Here is a 25832-nt window from a genome sequence, read left to right as displayed (position 1 = left end):
CTTTTTCCACCGCAATCCATCACCTCTTTTACACCAAAAAGTAGTCTGTGGGGCGTGGTTGCTGTTTCTTTTGTGCCATTTTGGGGTGGAGAAGGCGGATGTGATGAAGCCAATAATTCAGGACTTAATTGTGTTTTTTCTCATGTTGTGTTTTTTCGCCCTTGCACCAGAGTATGAAATAGCTTCTAAAGAGCTCCAGCTGCAAGCTGGGAAGAGTCTCTGTAACTGTAATCACATGGGGACAACACTCAGAATCTAAACTGAACTTCTGTTGTATTCTCGCCACTCAGTTTATTTTTTAGCAGTTTAATGGGTACGTTTTAGAGTCTTCCATTTTGTATGGAATTAGTTCCTCCCCTTCAAATGCTATAATTAACATCACTTAAAAATAAAACTTGAATAAAATACTGTAACCTTAAAAAAAAAAAGAAGATTGCTAAGGAAAATTCATGCATTCAGTTAGTCAGTCAAATATTTTTCAAAGTGCTTACTATATGCCAGGCCCAAGGCTAGACATTAAAGACACAAAATTGATATATATGGTCCTTAACCTTAAGGCAAAAAGAGTCTGGGAGAAAGGCAAAGACACGCAAGCAAATTAGTAAAGAAAAACCATGTACATTAATTCTTTTTCCTTCCCATTACCAAAAATAAAAAAAAAAAGTTTAATATGGTTAATCAGGTAAAGCTACAATGAAATACTGCGCAGTAACAATTCACACAAATTCAGGGTCTCGAGACACCACACTGAGAATCAGTTAAGCCCAGAAGTTAGGGAGGCGTTTTCCCTATGGGGCCCTTTTCTACATGCTGCCTCTTCAGACTGATCCTAACTGCTGACTGCTTCCACTGTCACTCATCTCTGTAGTGGTCAGCTTTAATGAGTCAGAAACAGCCAGAGGTCCTCCTATGAAAACCCCTATACTTTGTGTAGTGTCTGAAAGTCCTGTTGGACTCTGTCAGGCAGACCCCAGGCTCAGGACAAAACAGCCTGGCTTATGGGGAAGGCATAGCTTCAAGCTGAATCAGTCCTCAGCAGAAGGCCACAGAGACATCTACATACACAGCTGGTATGGTGGGCATTTACCCTTTGTATTGCTGCTACTCAGCATCCAAATACTCCTCCTATCTGCGGGGGGAACCTGATTGTGTCAGTCTTGGTTGGAAGCAGGGCCCAACCCTCCCCGACGGAAGCCAAATAGTCCAGGAAACCCTCTCCACCTCCTGGTGGCTAGAACACGAACATGTGAAATGAGGCCCGCCAACTAGGTGCTTGCACTTGAATTTTCAAAGAATGACACAAAAACAAAGGAATAAATTCTCCTTGTTGGCATCGAGAGTCCATCAGTACTACATCCTGAACACACAAGTGCCAAGTGTGGTGCTCAAATCAGACTATTCTGTGATACGGCTTTGCCTGGCTTCCCTGCTACCTAGGGCCCCATGGTTTCCTGCTCATTTTTCTACTTTCCCTTAAATTCTGTGAATCTCCTGATACGGTCCCAAATTGGTTCCAAATTGGAATACTGTTCTTATGGTTCATAGCTGTGGGACCATACAAATTTGTATGGTTCCACAAAATTTTACTTAAAATTTGTAAGCCTCCGTTTCTTTCCCAGTAAAGTGGATATTTTGTAACTATATCACAGGTTTGTTGTGAAGATTAAGTGAGATAACACACGTAACTAGGGACCACGGGAACGAAGATAGCAGTTGCTGACCTAAGACTATACTACCCTATTGTGTTTTAGCAGCTATAGTTATGCTTCTTGACCAATGAACTATTTATGTTTTGTTTGTTTTTTAGTGCTTCTAATATTCAGGCATAGGGCCAAAATAACCCAGGGAGTGGTAAAAGATTTGGACCTTGGACCATTCCCACCCCCTTCCCCAATCTCCCTCCCAGCTCTGTCCTCGCCATTCATTCACCTCTATATTAGCAAAACTGAAAATTGGGCAGAGTTCTCTTTGCCTCCTGACATCTGTCTTGGTAAAATTCCCAGGGACTGAAGGAAGGAGAGGTTATTTCTCTTCACCAGACCACTTGAGTTGGCTGCTACCCATTTACTAGTTGGAAATGTTCCCCAAAACTCAACCTTTCTTTCTAGTGCTCCAGAAGAAAGTGGAAACAGAGGTGCAGACAGAGCAAGGCCACATCTAGTGAAAGTGTTATTTCTTCCCACCACACAGCAGAGCAGAATGAGCTCAGTGGATTGTAAAGGAAGACAGCAGAATGTTACTCCGCCCATGTCTTTATCCAAATTCAAATAATCACCTGGAGGTTTTATGAAAAACATCTTTGAAGATACCATTTTCACTCAACAGTAAAAGATGTGAACAAGAAAAACTAGTAGGCTCCAAACGTGGAACTGGTAGAAAGTTCAGATTCCATTCTTCAAGAACTGTGAGGCTTAGCTCATCATAAATTCTAGGAAAAACCACAGCCCTAAATAGAGCACAACAGAGCCAGATGACACCGTGGTTCACTCTGACTGTGGTATTATAATGAAGCACATGGAACAGCTCAATATGAATACCAAGAACAGTTTGAAGGCTAAAATAAATCACCAAAAGGCAATCTAAAGCTAGAGGGTCCAGTTCAGGAGGAGAGATGAGCAGTGTAACTTTATTTTTTCTGGAATATAAACAGAAGAAAACATTCAACAGACAGGTTAATTTTATGTGACACAGCACTTCCAGTCTTTTTAAGGATGTGCTAAATAGGGGATAGTCCACTGGATGCTTCTGTACTGGGACTCACAACACCTGAAGCCTAAACCAAAATCCCTAGCAATACTCATTTCCTAAGGGCAACTGAAACTAGGAACCAGAATTTTTGATGTTCAACATCATATGTCATTAGGGTTGCAAATTAAAACAAAGAGATACCAGACACACCTGTTAGAATGGCCAAAATCCAACACACTGACAACACCAAATGCTGACAAGGATATGGAGCAATAGGAAATCTCATTCATTGTTGATGGGAATGCAGAATGGTACAGACACTTTGGAAGACGTTTTGCCAGTTTTTTGTGTTTTTATTTATAAAATAAAAATATTATTCTTTTTTCTTTTAACATCTTAATTGGAGTAAAATTGCTTTACAATGGTGTGTTAGTTTCTGCTTTATAACAAAGTGAATCATTTATACATATACATATGTTCCCATATCTCCTCCCTCTTGCGTCTCCCTCCCACCCTCCCTTTCCCACCCCTCTAAGTGGTCACAAAGCACCGAGCTGATCTCCCTGTGCTATGCGGCTGCTTCCCACTAGCTATCTATTTTACATTTGGTAGTGTAATAATGTCCATGCCACTCTCTCACTTCATCTCAGCTTACCCTTCCCCCTCCTCCCCATGTCCTCAAGGCCATTCTCTACATCTGCGTCTTTATTCCTGTCCTGCACCTAGGTTCTTCAGAACCATTTTTTTTTTTAGATTCCATATATATGTGTTAGCATACAGCATTTGTTTTTCTCTTTCTGTCTTACTTCACTCCGTATGACAGACTCTAGGTCCATCCACCTCACTACAAATAACTCAATTTCACTACAAATAACTCTTTTTATGGCTGAGTAATATTCCATTTAAACATATCATTCTTAACATACAACGTGGCAAGCATGCTCCCTTGGTATTTACCCAAAGGGGCTGAAAACATATCCACACAAAAAGCTGCACACAGATGTTTACAGAAGCTTTATTCATAATTGCCAAACCTTGGAAGCAACCAAGGTGTCCTTCAATAGGTGAATGTGTAAACTGTGGTACATCCAGATGACAGGATATTACTCAGTGCTAAAAAGAAATGAGCTATCATGCCATGAAAAAACATGGAGGAAACTTAAATGCACACTGCTAAGTGAAAGAAGCCAATCTGAAAAGGCTACTTACTGTATGATTCCAACTATATGAATTTCTGGAAAACGAAAACTATGGAGACAGTAAAAACATCAGTGATTGGGTGGAGTTGGGGGAGGGACAGATGACAGGTGGAGTGCACACGATTTTTAGGGCACTGAAACTACTCTCTATGATACTATAATGGTGTACACATGTCATTATACATTTGTCAAACCCAAGAATGAACAAAACCAAAAATGAACCCTAATATAAACTATGGACATTAGATGATATATCAGTCAATGTAGGTTCACCACCTGCAACGAATGTACCACAACAGTGTGCAATGTTGATAGTTTGGGGGCAGGAGGTATATGGGATCTCTCTGCACTTTGTGCTCAACTCTTCTGTAAACCTAAAACTACTCTAACAAATAAAGTCTATTTTTTAAAAAGAAGATCCACAAGATAAATCTCAAGGAATGGACTTCCCTGATATCAGCGACATTTAGCAGACAAACCCTTCTCAAAAGCAGTTAGAATCAACTATGTCTCTGGAGATTTCATGATGACTGTTTAAGGTCCAAGAATAATGGTTGCGCTGTATTTTCCTATAGGAACTTTTCGCTGATAGATTTTTTGTTTGTTTGTTTGCTTGTTTTTGGTAGCTCTGTAGTTCCTTCTATTATATACTATGTTCTCTGAGCCCCAAGTAGACTCATAACAACAAAAACAACAACAAAAACTGTGATTTCCATTTAGGATGATAAAGGGTTCAAAATGATGAAATAAATATTGATTTCAAATACAGGTATCAGATATTGTTGGAACTTCCCTGGTGGTCCAGTGGGTAAGACTCCATGCTCCTAATGCAGGGGCCTCAAGTTCGATCCCTGGTCAGGGAACTAGATCCCACAAGCATGCCACGTGCCGCAACTAAAAAAGGTCCCGCACACCGCAATGAAGATCTCACGTACGGCAACTAAGACCTGAAGCAGCCTAAATAAATAACTACTAAAAAAAATTATTGGTAAGTGAGAAGTAAAAGGGACATTTCAAGGAGGGAAAAATGTTAGTTAAAAATAAATCTATAAAAGTATGAGATTAGATCACTCCCTAACACCATACACAAAAATAAGCTCAAAATGGATTTAAGACCTAAATGTAAGGCCAGAAACTATCAAACTCTTAGAGGAAAACAGTGGCGGAACACTCTACGACATAATCACAGCAAGATCCTTTCTGACCCAACTCCTGGAGAAATGGAAATAACAGCAAAAATAAACAAATGGGACCTAATGAAACTTAAAAGCTTTTGCACAGCAAAGGAAACCATAAACAAGACCAAAAGACAACCCTCAGAATGGGAGAAAATATTTGCAAATGAAGCAACTGACAAAGGATTAATCTCCAAAATATATAAGCAGCTCATGCAGCTCAATAACAAAAAAACAAACAACCCAATCCAAAAATAGGCAGAAGACCTAAATAGACATTTCTCCAAAGAAGATATACAGACTGCCAACAAACACATGAAAGAATGCTCAACACCATTAATCATTAGAGAAATGCAAATCAAAACTACAATGAGATATCATCTCACACCGGACAGAATGGCCATCATCAAAAAATCTAGAAACAATAAATGCTGGAGAGGGTGTGGAGAAAAGGGAACCCTCTTGCACTGTTGGTGGGAATGTAAATTGATACAGCCACTGTGGAGAACAGTATGGAGGTTCCTTAAAAAACTACAAATAGAACTACCATATGACCCAGCAATCCCACTACTGGGCATATACCCTGAGAAAACCGTAATTCAAAAAGAGTCATGTACCAAAATGTCCATTGCAGCTCTATTTACAATAGCCCGGAGATGGAAACAACCTAAGTGTCCATCATCGGATGAATGGATAAAGAAGATGTGGCACATATATACAATGGAATATTACTCAGCCATAAAAAGAAACGAAATTGAGCTATTTGTAATGAGGTGGATGGACCTAGAGTCTGTCATACAGAGTGAAGTAAGTCGGAAAGAGAAAGACAAATGCCGTATACTAACACATATATATGGAATTTAAGAAAAAAAATGTCATGAAGAACCTAGGGGTAAGACAGGAATAAAGACACAGACCTACTAGAGAATGGACTTGAGGATATGGGGAGGGGGAAGGGTAAGCTGTAACAAAGCGAGAGAGAGGCATGGACATACATACACTACCAAACGTAAGGTAGATAGCTAGTGGGAAGCAGCTGCATAGCACAGGGAGATCAGCTGGGTGCTTTGTGACCGCCTGCAGGGGTGGGATAGGGAGGGTGGGAGGGAGGGAGACGCAAGAGGGAAGAGATATGGGAATACATGTATAACTCATTCACTTTGTTATAAAGCAGAAACTAACACACCATTGTAAAGCAATTATACTCCAATAAAGATGTAAAAAAATAATAAATCTAAAAACCGTGTGTTAGTAGGCATCTTTAAACTGGAAAATAATTCTAGACAACTCTGGAAACTATTCAAACATATGTTTTCACTAGCACTGTTAGCTGCTAGGAAAACCTCAAGTAGCCCAGAGTTGTACTTACTTTTACTTCTCCTCACACAGAGACCGTGAGGTACAGCTGGTACTATTTGTGGATCTACTGACCCATCCTATCTCCAAACTTGTGGCAGCAGTACAGAAAACTAGGGTTCAGGGCCTATTATTTGAGGAGAGTATTCAGGTACAAAATATAACAATGCGGCCTGGAGTTGGGGAAAGGGCTTAGAATAATTTGCCTTCCTCTAAATAGCTACAGTTATAGTTTAATGGTTAAGAACACAGGCTTCACAACTTAACAGATTTGAAATCTGGTTCCTGGGGCAAGTAACCTTCCCTCAGTTTCCTCACCTGTGAAATGGAGATTAAAGAGCACCTAAAACTCACAGGTTTTTTGAGAGGATTAACTGTGTAAATACATGTAAAACTTTAAGAACAATGGCACAAAGTAAGCACTTTACTGTGCTAGTTTTTGTTGTTATTGTTACTACATATTATTTTTTTCCATTTTTTGGTATAAGGAGTACTCAAAAGAGTTAACATTCTCGCTGGTACTCCCATGTACTTTAAAAGAACCATGGACTTTTGGAAAATCCAATACAGACACCATAGTTAATATGCCCCAACTTCACATAGATACCTTTAAAAAAACTTCTACCTTCCATCTTATTAAATATTCATTTCTAAAAAATCTTCAGAAACCATTAATGTAAAAAAAATTGTAAACTCTTTCTTCATGTCTTATCGGTCTTGCTAGGGCCTAAGGATCATTCTTTCCCTTCTATAAGTATGAAAATCATGTAACTGAAAGAGAGGTTACCTAGCCAATAAAATACATGAAGTTCTTAACCCTTAATATTTTCCCACAGAAAGGCTTCATACATTTCTCTTTTTTCCCAGGCTTTTTAAAAAATTGAGGTATTACTGACATATTAGTTTCAGGTATATAACATAATGATTCAACATTTCTATATACCACAAAATGATCACCACAGAGCTTACGTGGTGGCGCAGTGGTTAAGAATCCGCCTGCCAATGCAGGGGACACAGGTTCGAGTCCTGGTCCAGGAAGATCCCACATGCCACGGAGCAGCTAAGCCCATGTGCCACAACTACTGAGTCTGTGCTCTGGAGCCCGCGAGCCACAACTACTGAGCCCACGTGCCTAGAGTCCGTGCTCCACAACAAGAGAAGCCACAGCAATGAGAAGCCCACACACCTCAATGAAAAGTAGCCACCACTCGCTGCAACTAGAGAAAGCCCGCGCACAGCAACAAAGACCCAACTCAGCCAAAAATAAATAAATAAACAAATAAATAAATTTATTTTTAAGAAAAATGATCACCACAATAAATCGAGTTAACATCCATCACCATACACAGTTACAAATTTTTTTCTCCTCCTGTGATCTTTCACAATCCACCCACCTAGCTACTTTCAAATATGCAATACAGTATTATTAACTATAGTCACCACGCTGTACATCATATCCCCATGACTTATTCATTTTATAGCTGTAAATTTGTACCTTTTGACCCATACATTTCTATTATAAAATGAAATAGCTATTATCAACTATGATTTTCACACAGAAAAGAAATTCTTCACCAGTTTTTGTTAATTTACCTAAGAAATATTTATGAGAAAACAGCTTTAAATTCTATGATGTATTCCATCTAAATGGATTTTAAACATCACGTATCTCTTGGTCTATAACTCCACTGTTAAAAGGACTGTACTAGAAGACTTTTTTTTCCCTTTTAGTAACACTGCTACTTAATGCAGTAATAGATGTCATCTTTATTGACAAGGATCAGTATTTGAGTATTCACCATGAGAAGTATTCTTATAATGTTTTATTACATAAATAAATATACTTAAAATAGAAAAAACCCAGAAAATGCTGATAAAAATACTCCCACCATTTAAACATAACCATTGTTAACATTTTGGTGTACAGCTTACTCTTTCAGACTTTTGTTCTATTCCTAGATAATATCTAATGTCCCTTTCAGGTCTTAAATTCTGATGTAAATATAGTAATTAGGAATACTTGAATACAATGAGGATACTAACTAAACCCAATTGTTTTTATTTTTTATTTTACTATAGTTATTTATGATACTCATAAGTACAGTTTTCCCTATATTTATAATTAGACGACTTAATATTTTAATTTAAAATTCTATTTAATTTCTCAGTAGGAAAGCATGCTATAGCCCCACCCATCAGGTATCCAAGTCTACCTAAGCCACAGCCCAGGCCCCACTGTCCACCTGGCTATAGCTTACCCAAAGAGCAAACAACGTATTTAGGAAGGGAAAGAAAGTCTCAACTGTGCCAGCTGTGCCAAAACAACCCCACAAAGTATCAGGAAATGCTGTCCACTCTTTATAAATGTCAGGCCACTCCCTCAACACCACTGCAGGTCACTGATCTTTGGGTCTCTGCCCAGTATAAATGTTCACATTTCCTTCCCACTGTAAGCCCAGCTAGGGGTTAATCAACATCATTTGGATCCTGCCCCTGGTTTTTTGTAGCAGATTTTTCCAGAGAAAACAGGCAACGGCCTATATTTGACTTTGACAGATGAAACTATTTGGTTCCTCCACTTTACACTGTGAACTACAGAGAGATTTATTTCCCATATTTATTCATATCATATATGTATATCCATGCAATGTATACCATGGAAATTTCTGTTTAAACAGTTTCCAATGAACAGGAGGAGAAAGAAACTACAAGAGAAATTTTGAAATGCAGGTAAAGATACACAAGGCCAACTGGAACGTATGCCATACCCAATGAGGAGAAGAATCATTATTCTGAAAGAAACAAGTCCTTCTTTTTATTTTTAATTAATTTTTTAACACCTTTATTGGAGTATAATTGCTTTACAGTGGTGTGTGAGTTTCTGCTTTATAACAAAGTGAATCAGTATACATATACATATGTTCCCATATCTCTTCCCTCTTGTGTCTCCCTCCCACCCTCCCTATCCCACCCTTCTAGGTGGTCACAAAGCACCGAGCTGATCTCCCTGTGCTATGCGGCTGCTTCCCACTAGCTATCTATTTTACGTTTGGTAGTGTATATATATGTCCATGCCACTCTCTCACTTTGTCCCAGCTTACCATTCCCCCTCTCCATATCCTCAACTCCATTCTCTAGTAGGTCTGTGTCTTTGTTCCCGTCTTACCCCTAGGTTCTTCATGACCTCTTTTTTTTTTCTTAGATTTCATATATATGTGCTAGCACACGGTATTTGTTTTTCTCTTTCTGACTTACTTCACTCTGTATGACAGACTCTAGGTCCATCCACCTCACTACAAATAGCTCAATTTCGTTTCTTTTTATGGCGGAGTAATACTCCATTGTATATATGTGCCACATCTTCTTTATCCATTCATCTGTTGATGGACACTTAGGTTGCTTCCATGTCCTGGCTATTGTAAACAGAGCTGCAATGAACATACTGGTACATGCCTTTTTTTTTTTTTTTTAACATCTTTATTGGAGTATAATTGCTTTACAATGGTGTGTTAGTTTCTGCTTTATAACAAAGTGAATCAGTTATACATATACATATATTCCCATATCTCTTCCCTCTTGCATCTCCCTCCCTCCCACCCTCCCTATCCCACCCCTGCAGGCGGTCACAAAGCACCCAGCTGATCTCCCTGTGCTATGCAGCTGCTTCCCACTAGCTATCTACCTTACGTTTGGTAGTGTATGTATGTCCATGCCTCTCTCTCGCTTTGTTACAGCTTACCCTTCCCCCTCCCCATATCCTCAAGTCCATTCTCTAGTAGGTCTGTGTCTTTATTCCTGTCTTACTCCTAGGTTCTTCATGACATTTTTTTTTCTTAAATTCCATATATATGTGTTAGTATACGGCATTTGTCTTTCTCTTTCCGACTTACTTCACTCTGTATGACAGACTCTAGGTCCATCCACCTCATTACAAATAGCTCAATTTCGTTTCTTTTTATGGCTGAGTAATATTCCATTGTATATATGTGCCACATCTTCTTTATCCATTCATCCGATGATGGACACTTAGGTTGTTTCCATCTCCGGGCTATTGTAAATAGAGCTGCAATGAACATTTTGGTACATGACTCTTTTTGAATTATAGTTTTCTCAGGGTATATGCCCAGTAGTGGGATTGCTGGGTTGTATGGTAGCTCTATTTGTAGTTCTTTAAGGAACCTCCATACTGTTCTCCACAGTGGCTATATCAATTTACATTCCCACCAACAGTGCAAGAGGGTTCCCTTTTCTCCACACCCTCTCCAGCATTTATTGTTTCTAGATTTTTTGATGATGGCCATTCTGACTGGTGTGAGATGATATCTCATTGTAGTTTTGATTTGCATTTCTCTAATGATTAATGATGTTGAGCATTCTTTCATGTGTTTGTTGGCAATCTGTATATCTTCATTGGAGAAATGTCTATTTAGGTCTTCTGCCCATTTTTGGATTGGGTTGTTTGTTCTTTTGTTATTGAGCTTCATGAGCTGCTTGTAAATTTTGGAGATTAATCCTTTGTCAGTTGCTTCATTTGCAAATATTTTCTCCCATTCTGAGGGCTGTCTTTTGGTCTTGTTTATGGTTTCCTTTGCTGCGCAGAAGCTTTTAAGTTTCATTAGGTCCCATTTGTTTATTTTTGTTTTTCTTTCCGTTTCTCTAGGAGGTGGGTCAAAAAGGATCTTGCTGTGATTTATGTCATAGAGTGTTCTGCCTATGCTTTCCTCTAAGAGTTTGATAGTTTCTGGCCTTACATTTAGGTCTTTAATCCATTTTGAGCTTATTTTTGTGTATGGTGTTAGGGAGTGTTCTAATCTCACACTTTTACATGTACCTGTCCAGTTTTCCCAGCACCACTTATTGAAGAGGCTGTCTTTTCTCCACTGTATATTTATACAATTTTTTTTTTTTTTGCGGTACACGGGCCTCTCACTGTTGTGGCCTCTCCCATTGCGGAGCACAGGCTCCGGACGCTCAGGCTCAGTGGCCATGGATCACTGGCCCAGCCACTCCGTGGCATGTGGGCTCCTCCCGGACCGGGGCACGAACCCGTGTCCCCTGCATCGGCAGGTGGACTCCCAACAACCACACCACCAGGGAAGCCCATCTCCACTGTATATTTATACAATTTTTAAAGGTTACATTCCATTTACAGTTATTACAATATATTGGCTATATTTCCCATGTTGTACAATACATCCTTGTAGCTTATCTTACACCCAATAGTTTGTACCTCCCATCCCCCCACTCCTATATGCCCCCCGCAACCCCCATAACCACTAATTTGTTCTCTATATCTGTGAGTCTGCTTCTTGTTTTATTATATTGAAAGAAACCAGTTTTGAGACTGGCAGGTCCCAGAACTGGATTTCTCTTCACCTCAGCAGCAAGTATTTATTAAATTCCTAACAGGGCCCTAGCACTGCATGGTCTCTGTGGGAGATTTGAAAGACATCTGAAATACTGTCTCGATCTACAATGATCATAGAGTTAGTAAAAAGTTCAATACTTTTACATAGTAGAAAAAGAATGAAGGGTAGACATAATATTATATTTTGAGAAGGAAAAAAGACTGTGGGCTGGGGTAGGAAAATCTTCATAGCATAGGTGGCACTAAATCTGTGTCTTAAGCTTGCTTTCAGATAAGTCCCTTCTTTGAATAATGTCCCCCGGATAAAGGCCTTCTCTCTTAAGTGAGGGTGACCTCAGGACTGCAGTACCACAAAATCTAAAATGTATCCTTGTCATTTCAATCCTTCAAGAAGTCAGAATTCTGAGTGAAACAACAGAACAACTAGGTCACTTTACTCTCCCTGAAAAACCTTCAGACCTCCACTTGCCATCTCTTAATACCTGGCTGTCAACTGTGGAAAGTTCATCCCAAGGACTAAAGATCTCCCACCTTAGGAATAACAAACATCCAGGCAAGTAACCCCAGAAACAGCCAAACAAATCTGCCTCATCGCTTCACTGAAGTTATTTTATTACTCTTATTTGAACAAGGAAGTATGGGTACAAAAAGGACAGACATCAGCAGTTGTTCTTAGCCTCAATGAGAGAGGCCCAACTATAGTGGCAGTGGTCCATTCCCACGATGCAACCCTTTAGTGGTATGAGAATATCACTCCCTAAAATGAAAATTACTCTGTGGCTGGATATCACAGGGTCTTTCTAGGATCTTCTGCTTGGGATTGATAGACTAGCCCTCTTCTCACAACCCCCCCAAAGCTAAAGGATCCATGAGCTCCCACCTATAGAGGGAAGAGGAGGAGACAGAAGGGCTGCAATTTTCTTAACCATGACATAGGCCTGAAGAATCTCCTGAAGTGTCCCCACTTAAAGTTTCTCTGACCCTACAGCTACTGCCATGACCATAGAACCAGGAGGCACTTGGAAAAGACCAAAGCACTCATTCTTTATCCAAGTGCATTCACTATATTGCATTAGTTAGCAGAAAGAAGGAAAATAAAGACTGAAATGTAAAATATTTCCATCTCATTTTCTTCTATCTTCTCCAAATGGCATTTATTATCTACAATGTAGATTTACCACAACTTAACATTGCAATATAATGAGCAGTTCCAAATCAGTAATAATCAACATCCCAAAAGAGTAAAAAAAAATTAAATAACTGACCAAATGCCATTGCTAAGCACAATAAATTTTTACTGTACTTTTCCACCTTTCTACAAATATATAAATTTTATATTGTTATTCATAGTATATAACCTGTTGTGTATTGCTTGTCATTCCTATATTCCTCAAACACTTAAGCATTTTAAACATTTCTGTGATTCATTTTCACAATTCTGAGTTTAGAGGTTCATAACTGACACAACTAACTTAATGAGTTCTTAACAATTGACAGTTTTCTTATTCTCATACCAACATGAGATGAATGAAATCCAAAATTCCCATTAGAAAATATCAGTAGCAACTAGTATTTATAATTGCAGCTCAAGGTCAATATTTCCTAGTGGTATGGAACACAAAGAAAAAAGCAGAAGAGTTACCTTCACTATTTGTAAGCCCTCAATTTCCAAAATTCTACGAACACAACTCTCCTTAGTCAAGCACTCCTTGTCCTGAAACAAATTTGCTAAGTTGGTTGGGTTATTTTTCATTTACTTCCATCTAGCACTCAAGTTCTCTCTTCATACTTCCTTCTTTCAACTGTAGAGTATTTGATCAGAATCAGTGAGAACTCATGAGTTTCAATATAAGTAAATAGATATAATGGAACTGTATGCATGTGTGTGTGTGTATATACATCTGTATATGCAAATATATATTCCCTAGCTTTGTCTAACTCTACTGAGGAGACCAAGGAACAGTGATATCTCAATAGCAATGATCACACCTAGCACCCAGATCTTGGCTAAATGCCATTTCCCATTAACGGGAACAATCTGAGCATCATAACAAGCAATAATAATAACAGACTGTCATCCACTGAATAAAATGGGAAACCATGAGTCAGTACAAATATAAACAAGTAAATAATTTGAAAGTTTGATGAGGAATGGGATATTTACATAGTGTTTCAAAGTACCTTTCGACAAAATATTTATTTCAAAGAAGGGAAAAGAGTAACTTTACGGTTACTAGCAAGACGCCACCTTAATCAAGAAATCAAAGTGAACTCTGTGATATTCCTACCGAAGATGCATAACCTGGATCTAATCATGAGGAGACATTGAACAACCAACTTAAGAAACATTCTAAAAAATAATTCACCTGTAATCTTCCAAAGTGTCAAGATTATGAATACAAAGAAAAACTGAGGAACTATTCCAGGATGAATTAGACTAGACATAAGACAGCTAAATGCAACAAGTGATTCTGAACCAGATCCTTTTTCTATAAAGGACATCACTGGGACAATCAGCAAAACTCAAATGGGATCTAATGATTAGATGTAGTAATATAACAATTTAAATTCCCAGTTTTGAAGGTTGTATTGTGGTTATGTTAAAGAATGTCCTTTAGTATAAGGAACTGCACACTCAAGTATATGGGATAACTGGGTAACAGGTTGGCAACTTTTAAATGGTTCAGGAAAAATTTTTTTGAATGTACTTACATCTTCTCTGTAAATCTGTGATCATTTCAAAAAAGTTTTTTAAGTTTAATAAAAAGATGTAAGGAAAAATACAACAGAAAGCACCCTGGATTCTGAGTCAGGCCTGGGTTCCTACAGATACCAGCACTGCCACTTACTAGCTGTGTGACCTGGTATGAGTAACGTGCTTTGTTTCCTTTTTCCTCATCAGTAAAATAGGGATGACGTTTATTGTAAACAGTTTATTGTAAAAATCAAATGAAGTAAATTATGAGAAAACGCTTAATGCATGAAAATGCTAATGAAGCATAAGATATTTATTTTGCAGTCTTGTTGAATCAAATTAAAAAATAACCATAAATATAAAATGAAATGTACTCCAGGTACAAGAAACACATTGTGGCACTATATCAATCAGGGTCTAAACAGAAACAGATGGTATATTCAAATTAGAATCATTCAGGTTTAATTAAGTAAAAAGACTATTCACAAAGGTGTGGGTGTGAAGTAGGAAAACCACAAGGGACAGTGGAGTAACCTGGAACCAGTACCTGGAAATTCACCACCTCAGAGCCAAAGTGGACGAAGGGGGAAAAACGTTCACCAAAACCCGGAAGAAGAGAACCATGCGGAGAGCACCACATTGAGAGGAGCTGTGACTTAAGTTAACAGGTGAGGCCAGACCAAGCCAATCCCTCAGGAGGAAACCTCTCCCTCTCATCTGTTAGAGCTCTCCACTGTTCAACCCCAACTCAAGCCAGAGGGCAAGGAAGCCCAATGCTTAGTCCAACAGGTCAGCCTTTGGGGCATAGAAAAAGGTAGAAAACGATGAAGAGTTGACCTGGAAGAGCAAAAGGAAGACATTCAACAGAACTGAATTCAACTGAAGAAGCAGGGAAGACTTCATGAAACAGGGAACATCTGAAGTGGGCCTCAAGCCATGAGTAGGATTTTAATTATTAGGTTGATTATCTAGGCAGTATGAATAACACATATAAAGCTGCGAGTAGTGAAAATGCATGGCTGTCCAGGTGAAATCTAAAAGTCAGATATGTTGTAAGATAAGACTAAATATTGGGGTGATGCAAAGGATGAGGTTTTCTTTTCTTTCATTTTTAAAAAATTGAGGTATATGGGACTTCCCTGGTGGTCCAGTGTTTACAACTCTGTGCTTCCACTGCAAGGGGTGCGGGTTCAATCCCTGGTCGGGGTACTAAGATCCCGCATATCACATGGCTTAGCCAAAAAAAATTGAGGTATAGATGATTTACAATATCATATTAGTTTCAGGTGTACAACAAAGTGATTAAAAATTTTTACAGATTATACTTCATTTAAGGTTATTAAAAAATATTGGCTATCTTCCCTGTGCTGTACAATATATTCTTGTAGCTTATTTATTTTATACATAGTAGTTTGTACCTCTTAATCCCCTACTCCTATCTTGCCCCTCACCTCTCCCCACTGGTAACCACTAGTTTGTTCTCTATATGTGCCAGTTTGTTTCTGTTTTGTTATATTCATTTGTTTGTTTTATTTTTTAGGTTCCACATATAAGTGATATGTACAGTATTTGTCTTTATCTTATTCATTTCACTAAGCATAATATCCTCCAGGTCCATCCATGTTGTTTCAAATGGCAAGATTTCATTCTTTTTTATGACTGAGTAGTATTCCATGACATATATACACACACACACACATATATTATATACATATATATATATATATATCTCACATCTTCTTTATCCATTCATCTGTTGATGGACACTCAGGTTGCTTCCATATCTTGGCTATTATAAATAACGCTGCTTATGAACACTGAAGTGCATGCATCTTTTCAAATTAGTGTTTTCATTTTCTTTGGATATATACCCAGGAGTGGAATACTGGATCATATGATAATTCTATTTTTAGTTTTTTGAGGAACCTCCATACTGTTTTCCACAGTGGCTGCACCAATTTACATTCCCACCAACAGTGTACAAGGGTTTCCTTTTCTCCACATCTTTACCAACATTTGTTATATGTGGTCATTGATGATAGTCACTCTGACAGGTGTGAGATGATATCTCATTGTGGTTTTGAGTTTCATTTCTCTGATGATTAGTGATGTTAAGCATATTTTCATGTGCCTGTTGGCCATCTGTATGTCTTCTTTGGAAAAATGTCTATTCAGGTCTTTTGCCCATTTTTTAATCAGGTTGGTTTTTTGTTTGTTTTATACTGAGTTGTATGAGCTATTTATATATTTTGGGTATTAACCCCTTAACGGTCATATCATTTGTAAATATTTTATCCCACTCAGTAGGTTGTCTTTTCATCTTGTCAATGGTTTCCTTTGCTGTGCAAAAGCTTTTAAATTTAATTAGTTCCCATTTGTTTATTTTTTCTTTAGTTTCCACTGCCTTAGAATATGGATCAAAAAATACTGCTATGATTTATGTCAAAGAGTGTTTTGCCTATGTTTTCTTCTAGGATTTTTATGGTTTCTGATCTTAAATTTAGGTCTTTAATCCATTTTTAGTTTATTTTTGTACATGATGTGGGAAAATGTTCTAATTTCATTCTTTTACATGTAGCTGTCCAGTTCTCCCATCACCACTTACTGAAGAGACTGTCTCTTCCGCATTGTATATTATTGCCTCCTTTGTCATAGATTAATCATAAGTACATGGGTTTATTTCTGGGCTCTCTATTCTATTCCACTGAGCTATGTGTCTGTTTTTGTACCAGTACCACACTCTTTTCATTACTGTAGCTTTGTAGTATAGTCAGTAGTCAGAGAGCATGACACCTCTAGCTGTTCTTCTTTCTCAAAATTGCTTTGGCTATTTGGGGTCTTTTGTGTTTCCATACAAATTTTATAATGATTTATTCTAGTACTATGAAAGACACCATTGGTATTTTGATAGGGATTGTGTTGACTCTATAGACTGCCTTGGGTAGTAGGGTCATTTTAACAATATTAATTCTTCCAAACCATGAACATGATATATCTTTCCACCTGTTTGTGTCATCTTCAATTTCTTTCAGCAGTGTCTTATAGCCTTCCAAGTACAGGTCTTTCATTGGGTTGGCCAAAAGCTTCATTTGTTTTTTTCCATAAGATAGCTCTAGTAGGGCTTCCCTGGTGGCACAGTGGTTGGGAGTCCGCCTGCCGATGCAGGGGACGTGGGTTCATGCCCCGGTCCAGGAGGATACCACATGCCGTGGAGCGGCTTGGCCCGTAAGCCACGGCCGCTGAGCCTGCACGTCTGGAGCCTGGGCTCCGCAACGGGAGAGGCCGTAGCAGTGAGAGGCCCACATACAGCAAAAAAAAAAGAAAAGAAAAGAAAAAATAAGATAGCTCTAGTAGCACTTGGTTGTATTTAACTTCATTTGAAACAATTTTGTTAGATTGTATGTGACAGCTGTCATATCAGTGCATTTGAAAAAGACTTATCAAAATTGGTGAATTTTTGTGTAGCCATTTTAATATTGAAGATGGAAGAAAAAAGCAACATTTTTGGCATGCTATGCTTTATTATTTCAAGCAAGGTAAAAATGCAACCGAATACAAAAAAAAAGATTTGTGCAGTGTATGGAGAAAGTGCTATGACCAGGTTTTCTCCTAGTTATTTCATTCTTTTTGAAGTGATGGTAAATGGGATTTTTTTCTTAATTTCTCTTTCTGATAGCTTGTTGTTAGTGTATAGAAATGCAACAGATTTCTGTATTTTAATTTTGTGTCCTGCAACTTTACCAAATTCATTGATGAGCTCTAGTAGTTTTCTGGCAGCATCTTTAGGATTTTCTATGTACAGTACCATGTCATCTGCAACCAGTGACGGTTTTACTTCTTCCTTTCCAATTTAGATTCCTTTCATTTCTTTTTCTTGTCTGACTGCTGTGGCTAGTACTTCCAATACTGTGTTGAATAAAAGTGGCAAGAGTGGGCATCCTTGTCTTGTTGCTGATCTCAAAGGAAATGCTTCAGGTTTTCACCACTGAGTATCAGGTTAGCTGTGAGCTTGTCATATATAGCCTTTATTATGTAGAGGTATGTTCCCTCTATACCCACTTTGTGGAGAGTTTTTATCATAAATGGATGTTGAATTTTGTTAAAAGCTTTTTCTGCATGTATTGAAGTGATCATATGGTTTTTATTCATATATCGTTTTAATGACTTTCTCCATATCTTCCTTTAGTTCTTTGAGCATTTTTAGGACAGTTAAAAGTCTCTGTCTAGTATATCTGCCTTTAGGTCCTTCTCAGGGGTAGTTTCTGTTGATTAATTTTTTCCTTTACATGGGCTACACTTTCATGTTTCTTTGTATTGTGACTTTTTTGTTGAAAACTGGACATTTGAACCTAATAATGTAGTAACTCTGGAAATCAGATTCTTTCCTTTCTCCAGCATATGCTGTCTCTTGTTATTCTTTTCATTTATTGTTTTTGTGTTTTTGATTGTTGTAGGCTGTCTCTGTGCTGAGGATCAGACAGAGGTGTAAAGCTAAAGTATTCTCAGGTCTTTTCTGAGCCTTTCCCTGGGCATGTCTAGTCACTTTTTAATTTTCCCTGTGTGTTTTGTTGTTTTTGAATGCCCTGGTCATAAATATCTGGCTCCCAAAAAGAGAAAAATGAAGTGGGGTGGGGGTGGGGAGAAGGGTGCTGGCCCTTTAAATCCCCTGGAAGTCACTTCAGCAGGATGGGGAGGGACTTGGAGAAAGGTGCAACAACAATGGCTGCCTACCTCTTTGCCTGCACCTCTGTGATCAGAAGCAGCAATTAGCAATCAGAGTAGATTCCTGATATTTGGAAAACAGGGTCCTTTTTGCCCACCCTAACTTCTGCAAGCTACGTGCAAGATGCTCCAGGACCAGTGCATAGCTGCCTGCCACTTGGCTGGGAATAGGGAATGGGTGGCTCCTACTATGTTAAGAGCTGAAATTAACTTCAATTTGTCCTCCAAGTCTTCCTCTGGAAGTGGCAAGTCTTCAATAGACTCCAGAGTTCCAAAACAGTTATTTAAGATGGATTCTGCCAGTGCAATTGTCATCTAGGTGGGAAGACAGATTCCTGCTTTCTTCCCAGAATCCTCTCCTTCATAATAATTTTCTAAAATACAAATTAGTACCCTCATATTTCCCTACTGAAAGCTGTCTATATTTAAGTACATAGGAATCTCTTTTATTCTTGAATCCATTAACTAAGATGCACCTAAATTATCACCCTGTATATGTACTTTTCCTTTTAAATTTTTGAAAAATATAAATATGTGAAATGATATTAATCTAAACAGAGACTCTAACAAAGCCATATGAAATTATTTACTCAACCAATATTTGTAAAGTGCCTATTAAAGCAAAACACTGTGCTTTGCACTACTCCTACTGTTTAAGGATGATTGTTAGGATTACTTTGCACAATGAATACTTCAACAGAAGTGCTTTATTCAACAAACAGTTCATACAACTCAACAACAAAAAAACAAACAACCCAATCCAAAAGTGGGCAGAAAACTTAAAGAGACATTTCTCCAAAGAAGAAATACAGATGGCCAACAGGCACATGAAAAGATGCTAAACATCGCTAATTATTAGAGAAATGCAAATCAAAACTACAATGAAGTACCACCTCTCACCGGTCAGAATGGCCATCATTAAAAAGTCTACAATTTTTTTAAAAGCGCTTTTTCAAAAACCAGAGTTTTAGATTCATATAGCTAGTAACATTTACTGAGCAATTATTTTGTGTTAGGCTCTCAGCACCTTAAATGTTATTAATCCATTTAATACTCACAATACATCTATGAGGGTAGTTAATATTATCAAAGTTCTCTAATGTTCACACGAGAAAATTGACGTCCCATGGGTAGTAAGTACCTCTAAACAAAGCTCTTGCTTTTAACCACTGTGATATTCTGCCACTAGCAAAATAACTGTTCACCAGAGTTATCAGGAAAGGCAAATCTTATCTGTTGAACACTAAGCTATTACCCTACAATTTAAAATTGTTCTTCAAGGTTTCCTTACTTCCTGTTGTTTTGCTTCACGCTGGGAGAAACTTTACCAAGTCTCCTTTGAGTATTTCTAAATAGCAGTCTCAGTAAAATTTTGTTAAAGCCTTTGGTCAAAAACAATAAAATCTGATCCTTCTGCCATTTGTTAATCACTTTTGGAGTCTTTTTGCTCCATTAACCTTTTCGTTTGCACATGAAGAGAATTATAATCTCACCCCCAAATTTCACCGACATTGCTATCATTAAATGACCAGAATTTGAAGCCTTATTAGAGACAGACAAGATTACATTTTTTTCTTTCTTTGCTGTTTTTCAAACTACAAAGAACACCCACTTCTTGTACCAAGTGAAAAAATAAAACGCATGAAGAAAAAACTAACCTTCCTTCCCTACCTCAACCCCTAATCCTACTCATTTAAGTATCCAACAAGTCCCCTTCAGGTACTGACGGAAAGGATATAACGAACAGGTATGTCCCTCCATACCTTTCTCCATGTATATAAGGATATACAGTTCTTCGTTTTTCTTTATTTTCATTGAAAGAGACACATATAATGCACGTCAACCTGCAACTTGCTTTTTATCACATAACATAGCATTAACATACAGGTTATTTCCCATAGATACAACTCTTCCTTTTTTCATGCATGCACAAATCCACAGTTACACAAACACAATTTAAAATAATTGGGGGACTTCCTTGGCAGTCCAGTGGTTAAGAATCCGCCTTCCAATGCAGGGGAGGTGGGTTCGATCCCTGGTTGGGGAGCTGAGATCCCACATGCCACAGGGCAACTAAGCCCACGCGCCGCCAACTACTGAGCCTGCGCTCTCTGGAGCTCAGGCACCACAACTAGAGAGAAGCCTGCGCACCGCAACGAGAGATGCTACGTGCTGCAACTAAGACCCGATGCAGTCAAATAAATAAATAATTAAAATAACTGGGCTAACATGCATGCTGCGGGGGCAATGCTTCGTTTTATTTCCTTTTTATTTGCCACCCCTCTTTTCCCTTCCTCTTTTCCTCCCTCATACATTAACCCCCACCTGTGGGTAAGACATTAACAACTGGCATCATTTCTTGTTCTTCCCACAGTCATAACCATAAATGCACACACGCTCACTCACATATTTATGGGTTTTGAATTCTTCTAAGACATCTGCAATATATTTCACGGTGTACATGTACCAAAATTGAGTCAATCGTTCCCCTACAAATGGGCAATCACTTGTTTCTACTATTTTATCCCTACTCAAAATGGTTCAATAAATATCCTTGACCATATATCCTTATTACTGGTGTTTTTATTTTTATAGAATATGACCCTTACCTCTAGACACTCCAAAGTATAAAGTCTAAATTCCTCTATCAGAACTGCAACAAAACCTGAGGCCTCCCCTGAACCCTCTAGGCCCTGACTGCCTGCTGACCCACAGCTGCTGCTGCTGTTTGTTGTTTTTTTTTTTGAAGCAAAGGGTGAAATAATCTTTTTATAGGACACTGCAAGATATGAAATTCCACACTGAAATTAAGAAACCCTTTGAGAGGAGAAGCTTCATACAATATGCACAGTTTGGAACTGTTCAAGTATAGTTTCCTTGTAAAAAGTAGTTTTACCATAGCAAACCACATTTAAAGAGCTCTTAGAGAAACAGTAAGACAAACTTATACCAAACATAGTACACGTCTGGTATAATAAACTTATGCTTTAGTTGTACAATCTAAAAGTGGTCCCAGAATGCCATCCGGAACTTGGGACGTACAGCCTTCAGAGGCAGTTTCTGGCACAACATTTTGATATTCTTGTTCCTCCATAGGGAAGCATTTCTCAATCAAACTTAATGAAACTGTGTCACACAGACTCATTTTCATGGTTTTATAGAGCTTCAGTTTTGTCCAGACCTCTACATTCTTCAATTATACTAAGTTTCTCAGTTTCACCTAGTTTCTCAGCAGCCTGGAAGATACCTGAAATGGCATTCAGAATAACCATGGTGATTTTGGTATCTTTCACAGTTCAGAGGTTCATCAACAATTCTACTATGCCCCAATGAACAATCTGCTACACAATCTGTTCAACTGTTCCACAACTTTTCTAGCTGGTCACAGCCCATAAAGCTTCCTTTTGCGTCTTAAAGTCTGCCTTAGAACACCAATGAGGAATGGGACTAATCCATGATTCACAACTCACTGTATCTGGTGATGGTGGCCAGCTATGATCTTTGATATTGTCCATATATCTGCTAATACTTCTGGACATCATGATACAGGAGACGAACTAAAGTAGGAAGAATTTGCTCAACAGCATCTAACAGGGATGCAGGATTCTTGTTGCAACAAAGGTTTGAAAATGTCCAGGTAAGGTGCTACAAGTAACCACATGCTAAAGATGACACATTAGGAACTGCAAGAAAAAGCCAACAGTGGATCAACTGCACTACACTTGATAGCCTAGTCAAAAAAAAACTGAACCATCACCTGCAGTGTTTCCAAGAGGCCATACACCTTGTTCACTGATGTAAGCATGGGGAGATGCCAGCAGAGAAATGAATGCTGGGACAGCATAGCCCCAGTCTGTTTTTCTTTTTTCTGTTTTTTTAACATCTTTATTGGAGTATAATTGCTTTACAATGTTGTATTAGTTTCTACTGTGTAACAAAGTGAGTCAGCTATACGTATACATATATACCCATATCTCCTCCCTCTTGCGTCTCCCTCCCACCCTCCGTATCCCACCCCTCTAGATGGTCACAAAGCACCGAGCTGATCTCCCTGTGCTATGCAGCTCCTTCCCACTAGCTATCTATTTTACATTTGGTAGTGTATATATGTCAATGTCACTCTCTCACTTAGTCCCAGCTTACCCTTCCCCCTCCCTGTGTACTCAAGTCCATTCCCTACGTCTGCATCTTTATTCCTGTCCTGCCCCTAGGTTCTTCAGTACCATTATTTTTTTTAGATTCTATATATATGTGTTAGCATACGGTATTTGTTTTTCCTCTTTCTGACTTACTTCACTCTGTATGACAGACTCTAGGTCCATCCACCTCACTACAAATAACTCAATTTCGTTTCTTTTTATGGCTAATATTCCATTGTATATATGTGCCACATCTTCTATATCCCAGTCTGTTCTGATTGATTGATTTATGCATGCATGCTGCGCCGGATCTTAGATGTGGCATGCGGGATCTTTAGTTGCGACATGCATGCAGGATCTAGTTCCCCAACCAGGGATTGAACCTGGGCCCCCTGCATTGGAAGTGTGGAGTCTTATCCACTGGACCACCAGGGAAGTCCCAGCCCCAGTCTGTTCTGACGTCCTAGAGGCAATGTTAATGAGCACCCAAGCAGATTCAAACTGAATGGGACTAAAGTCAGTTCTGCCCAAGAAGGACACAAATTCTGGAATCAAACCAGCCCAGATTATGTTGTCTACGGGGGGCTGTTTTTCCTAGAAGGCAGTTTCCCAGCAGCTTGAGTCACTTGGAGCTGGCTTTCCAAACTGCTGCTGTTGATGCCTTTGACAGTATCATCAACAGACCAATTTACAGTGCCCTGGTTGTTTTGGTTTTCTTGCAGTGGAGAAGCAGCAGCCCTCAGGAAGCAACCTTACATTTCTCCTTTTCAGCACCTGGTCATCCTTCTTAGCTTATTAGCTTTCCTCAGCTCCACATGAACCAGTATTCAGTGCAGCCTCTTTTCTGTACTATCATGCCCTTGAATCTGTTAAGGCAGGCAGCTGGTGAGTTAGCATTCCTGTTGCTGGACATGGTTATGAGACACAGGAAGAAAGCTACAGAGCCAGCTCAGGTTTCCACAGGAGGCTGTGCAGACCCTATAGCTTCTTGACTTAAGAAAACTTGGGGCTAGAAATGGAAGGAAGTTGAGACATATTCAAGTCTCTTCTTTCTAGATATTCTCTAAGCATGTGATTTCCCCTGATTCTTCAACCTCTTGCCACGATGTGCCCCCAAATGATTTTCCCCACCACCCTGTAGAATACTAGAAATTCTCTCCATTAGAGTAATTCATCTGAGTTTGCTGTAACTTCACAGTGCCCCTATTAAAATGCACATGCTACCAGGAAGGACAGAAGGATATTTTGTTGTGAACAGAAAAGGGATTGGAGAAATTATTGTGTGCTGGATAAGATGGTGATCAGGTATCAGAGAAGATAATAATAACACTTATGTAGCATTTATTATCTGCGAAGCACTGTTCTAAGTGTTTTATATTTACTTACTCATTTAGTCCTCACAACAACTCTGAGGTAGGTATCATTATCGCTGTTTTACAGATGAGATAAGTGAAGCACAGAGAGATAAAGGGACTAGTCCAGGATCACAGCCAGTAATCTGTGAATCTGGAAAATAAACCTTTTCCCGCCGCGGAGCACGGGATCCTCCCGGACCGGGGCACAAACCCGTATCCCCTGCATCGGCAGGCGGACTCTCAACCACTGTGCCACCAGGGAAGCCCATAAACCATATTTTTAATCACTATACTTCACCACCTTTCATCTAGGAAGGAGATGGGGTGTCAAAGAGGAAAGTCTAGGGTCCCTCTGGTGTCAGACCCTAAAATATGCCCTACTGAATGCAACTCTTATCACCTTTATCAAAAGATAAAAATAGAAATCCCTGTCTATTTGTCTAGGGCTTCTTTTTCTGAAAAGAAAAAAAGTAAAGAAAAAGAGGGACTTCCCTGGTGGTGCAGTGGTTAAGAATCTGCCTGCCAATGCAGGGGACATGGGTTCAACCTCTGGTCTGGGAAGATCCCACATGCCACGCAGCAACTAAGCCTGTGTGCCACAACTACTGAACCTGCGCTCTAGAGCCCATGAGCTACAGCTACTGAAGCCCACGTGCCTAGAGCCCATGCTCTGCAACAAGAGAAGCCATCACAATGAGAAGCCCGCGCACCGCAATGAAGAGTGGTCCCCGCTCACAGCAACTAGAGAAAGCCCGTACACAGCAACAAAGACCCAACGCAGCCAAAAATAAATTAATTTTAAAAAAATAAACCTCAAAAAAAAAAGAAAATTGCACATAGCAGCAAATACTCATACAGAGGTAATAGATACACATACCACACAGAGAAACATAAATTCATATTCTTAGTTTAAGCCTCTGATTACTGAATGAATCAGAAAAACTGAGCTTTGAGATCACCAAAACACGTATCTTTGTTTATACAAGATTTTGCTATTTCTAACAATGCTTTTTTGCTAAGGAATGTTCCCATGAACAACTGTCCAAGTGGCATGTGCCATCTGGTAGGTCCCATATGCGGCTTTCATACTCTCTGGACATAAGCAAGGAATTCCCAGGACAGATAGATGGGTTTC

General features: G+C 38.9%; 1 protein-coding gene across 5 annotated transcripts in view; it reads right to left on the bottom strand.

Annotated features, from left to right (window-relative positions):
- Window positions 1–25832, bottom strand: part of STARD9 (StAR related lipid transfer domain containing 9) — a 126129-nt gene that overhangs the window by 66684 nt on the left and 33613 nt on the right. The window lies entirely within an intron of this gene.

Source organism: Stenella coeruleoalba, assembly GCF_951394435.1.
Source record: "Stenella coeruleoalba genome assembly, chromosome: 2".
In the NCBI taxonomy this organism is placed as follows: domain Eukaryota; kingdom Metazoa; phylum Chordata; class Mammalia; order Artiodactyla; family Delphinidae; genus Stenella; species Stenella coeruleoalba.
Note: the sequence above shows the minus strand (reverse complement) of the source record. Positions and strands in the feature narration are given on the sequence as shown.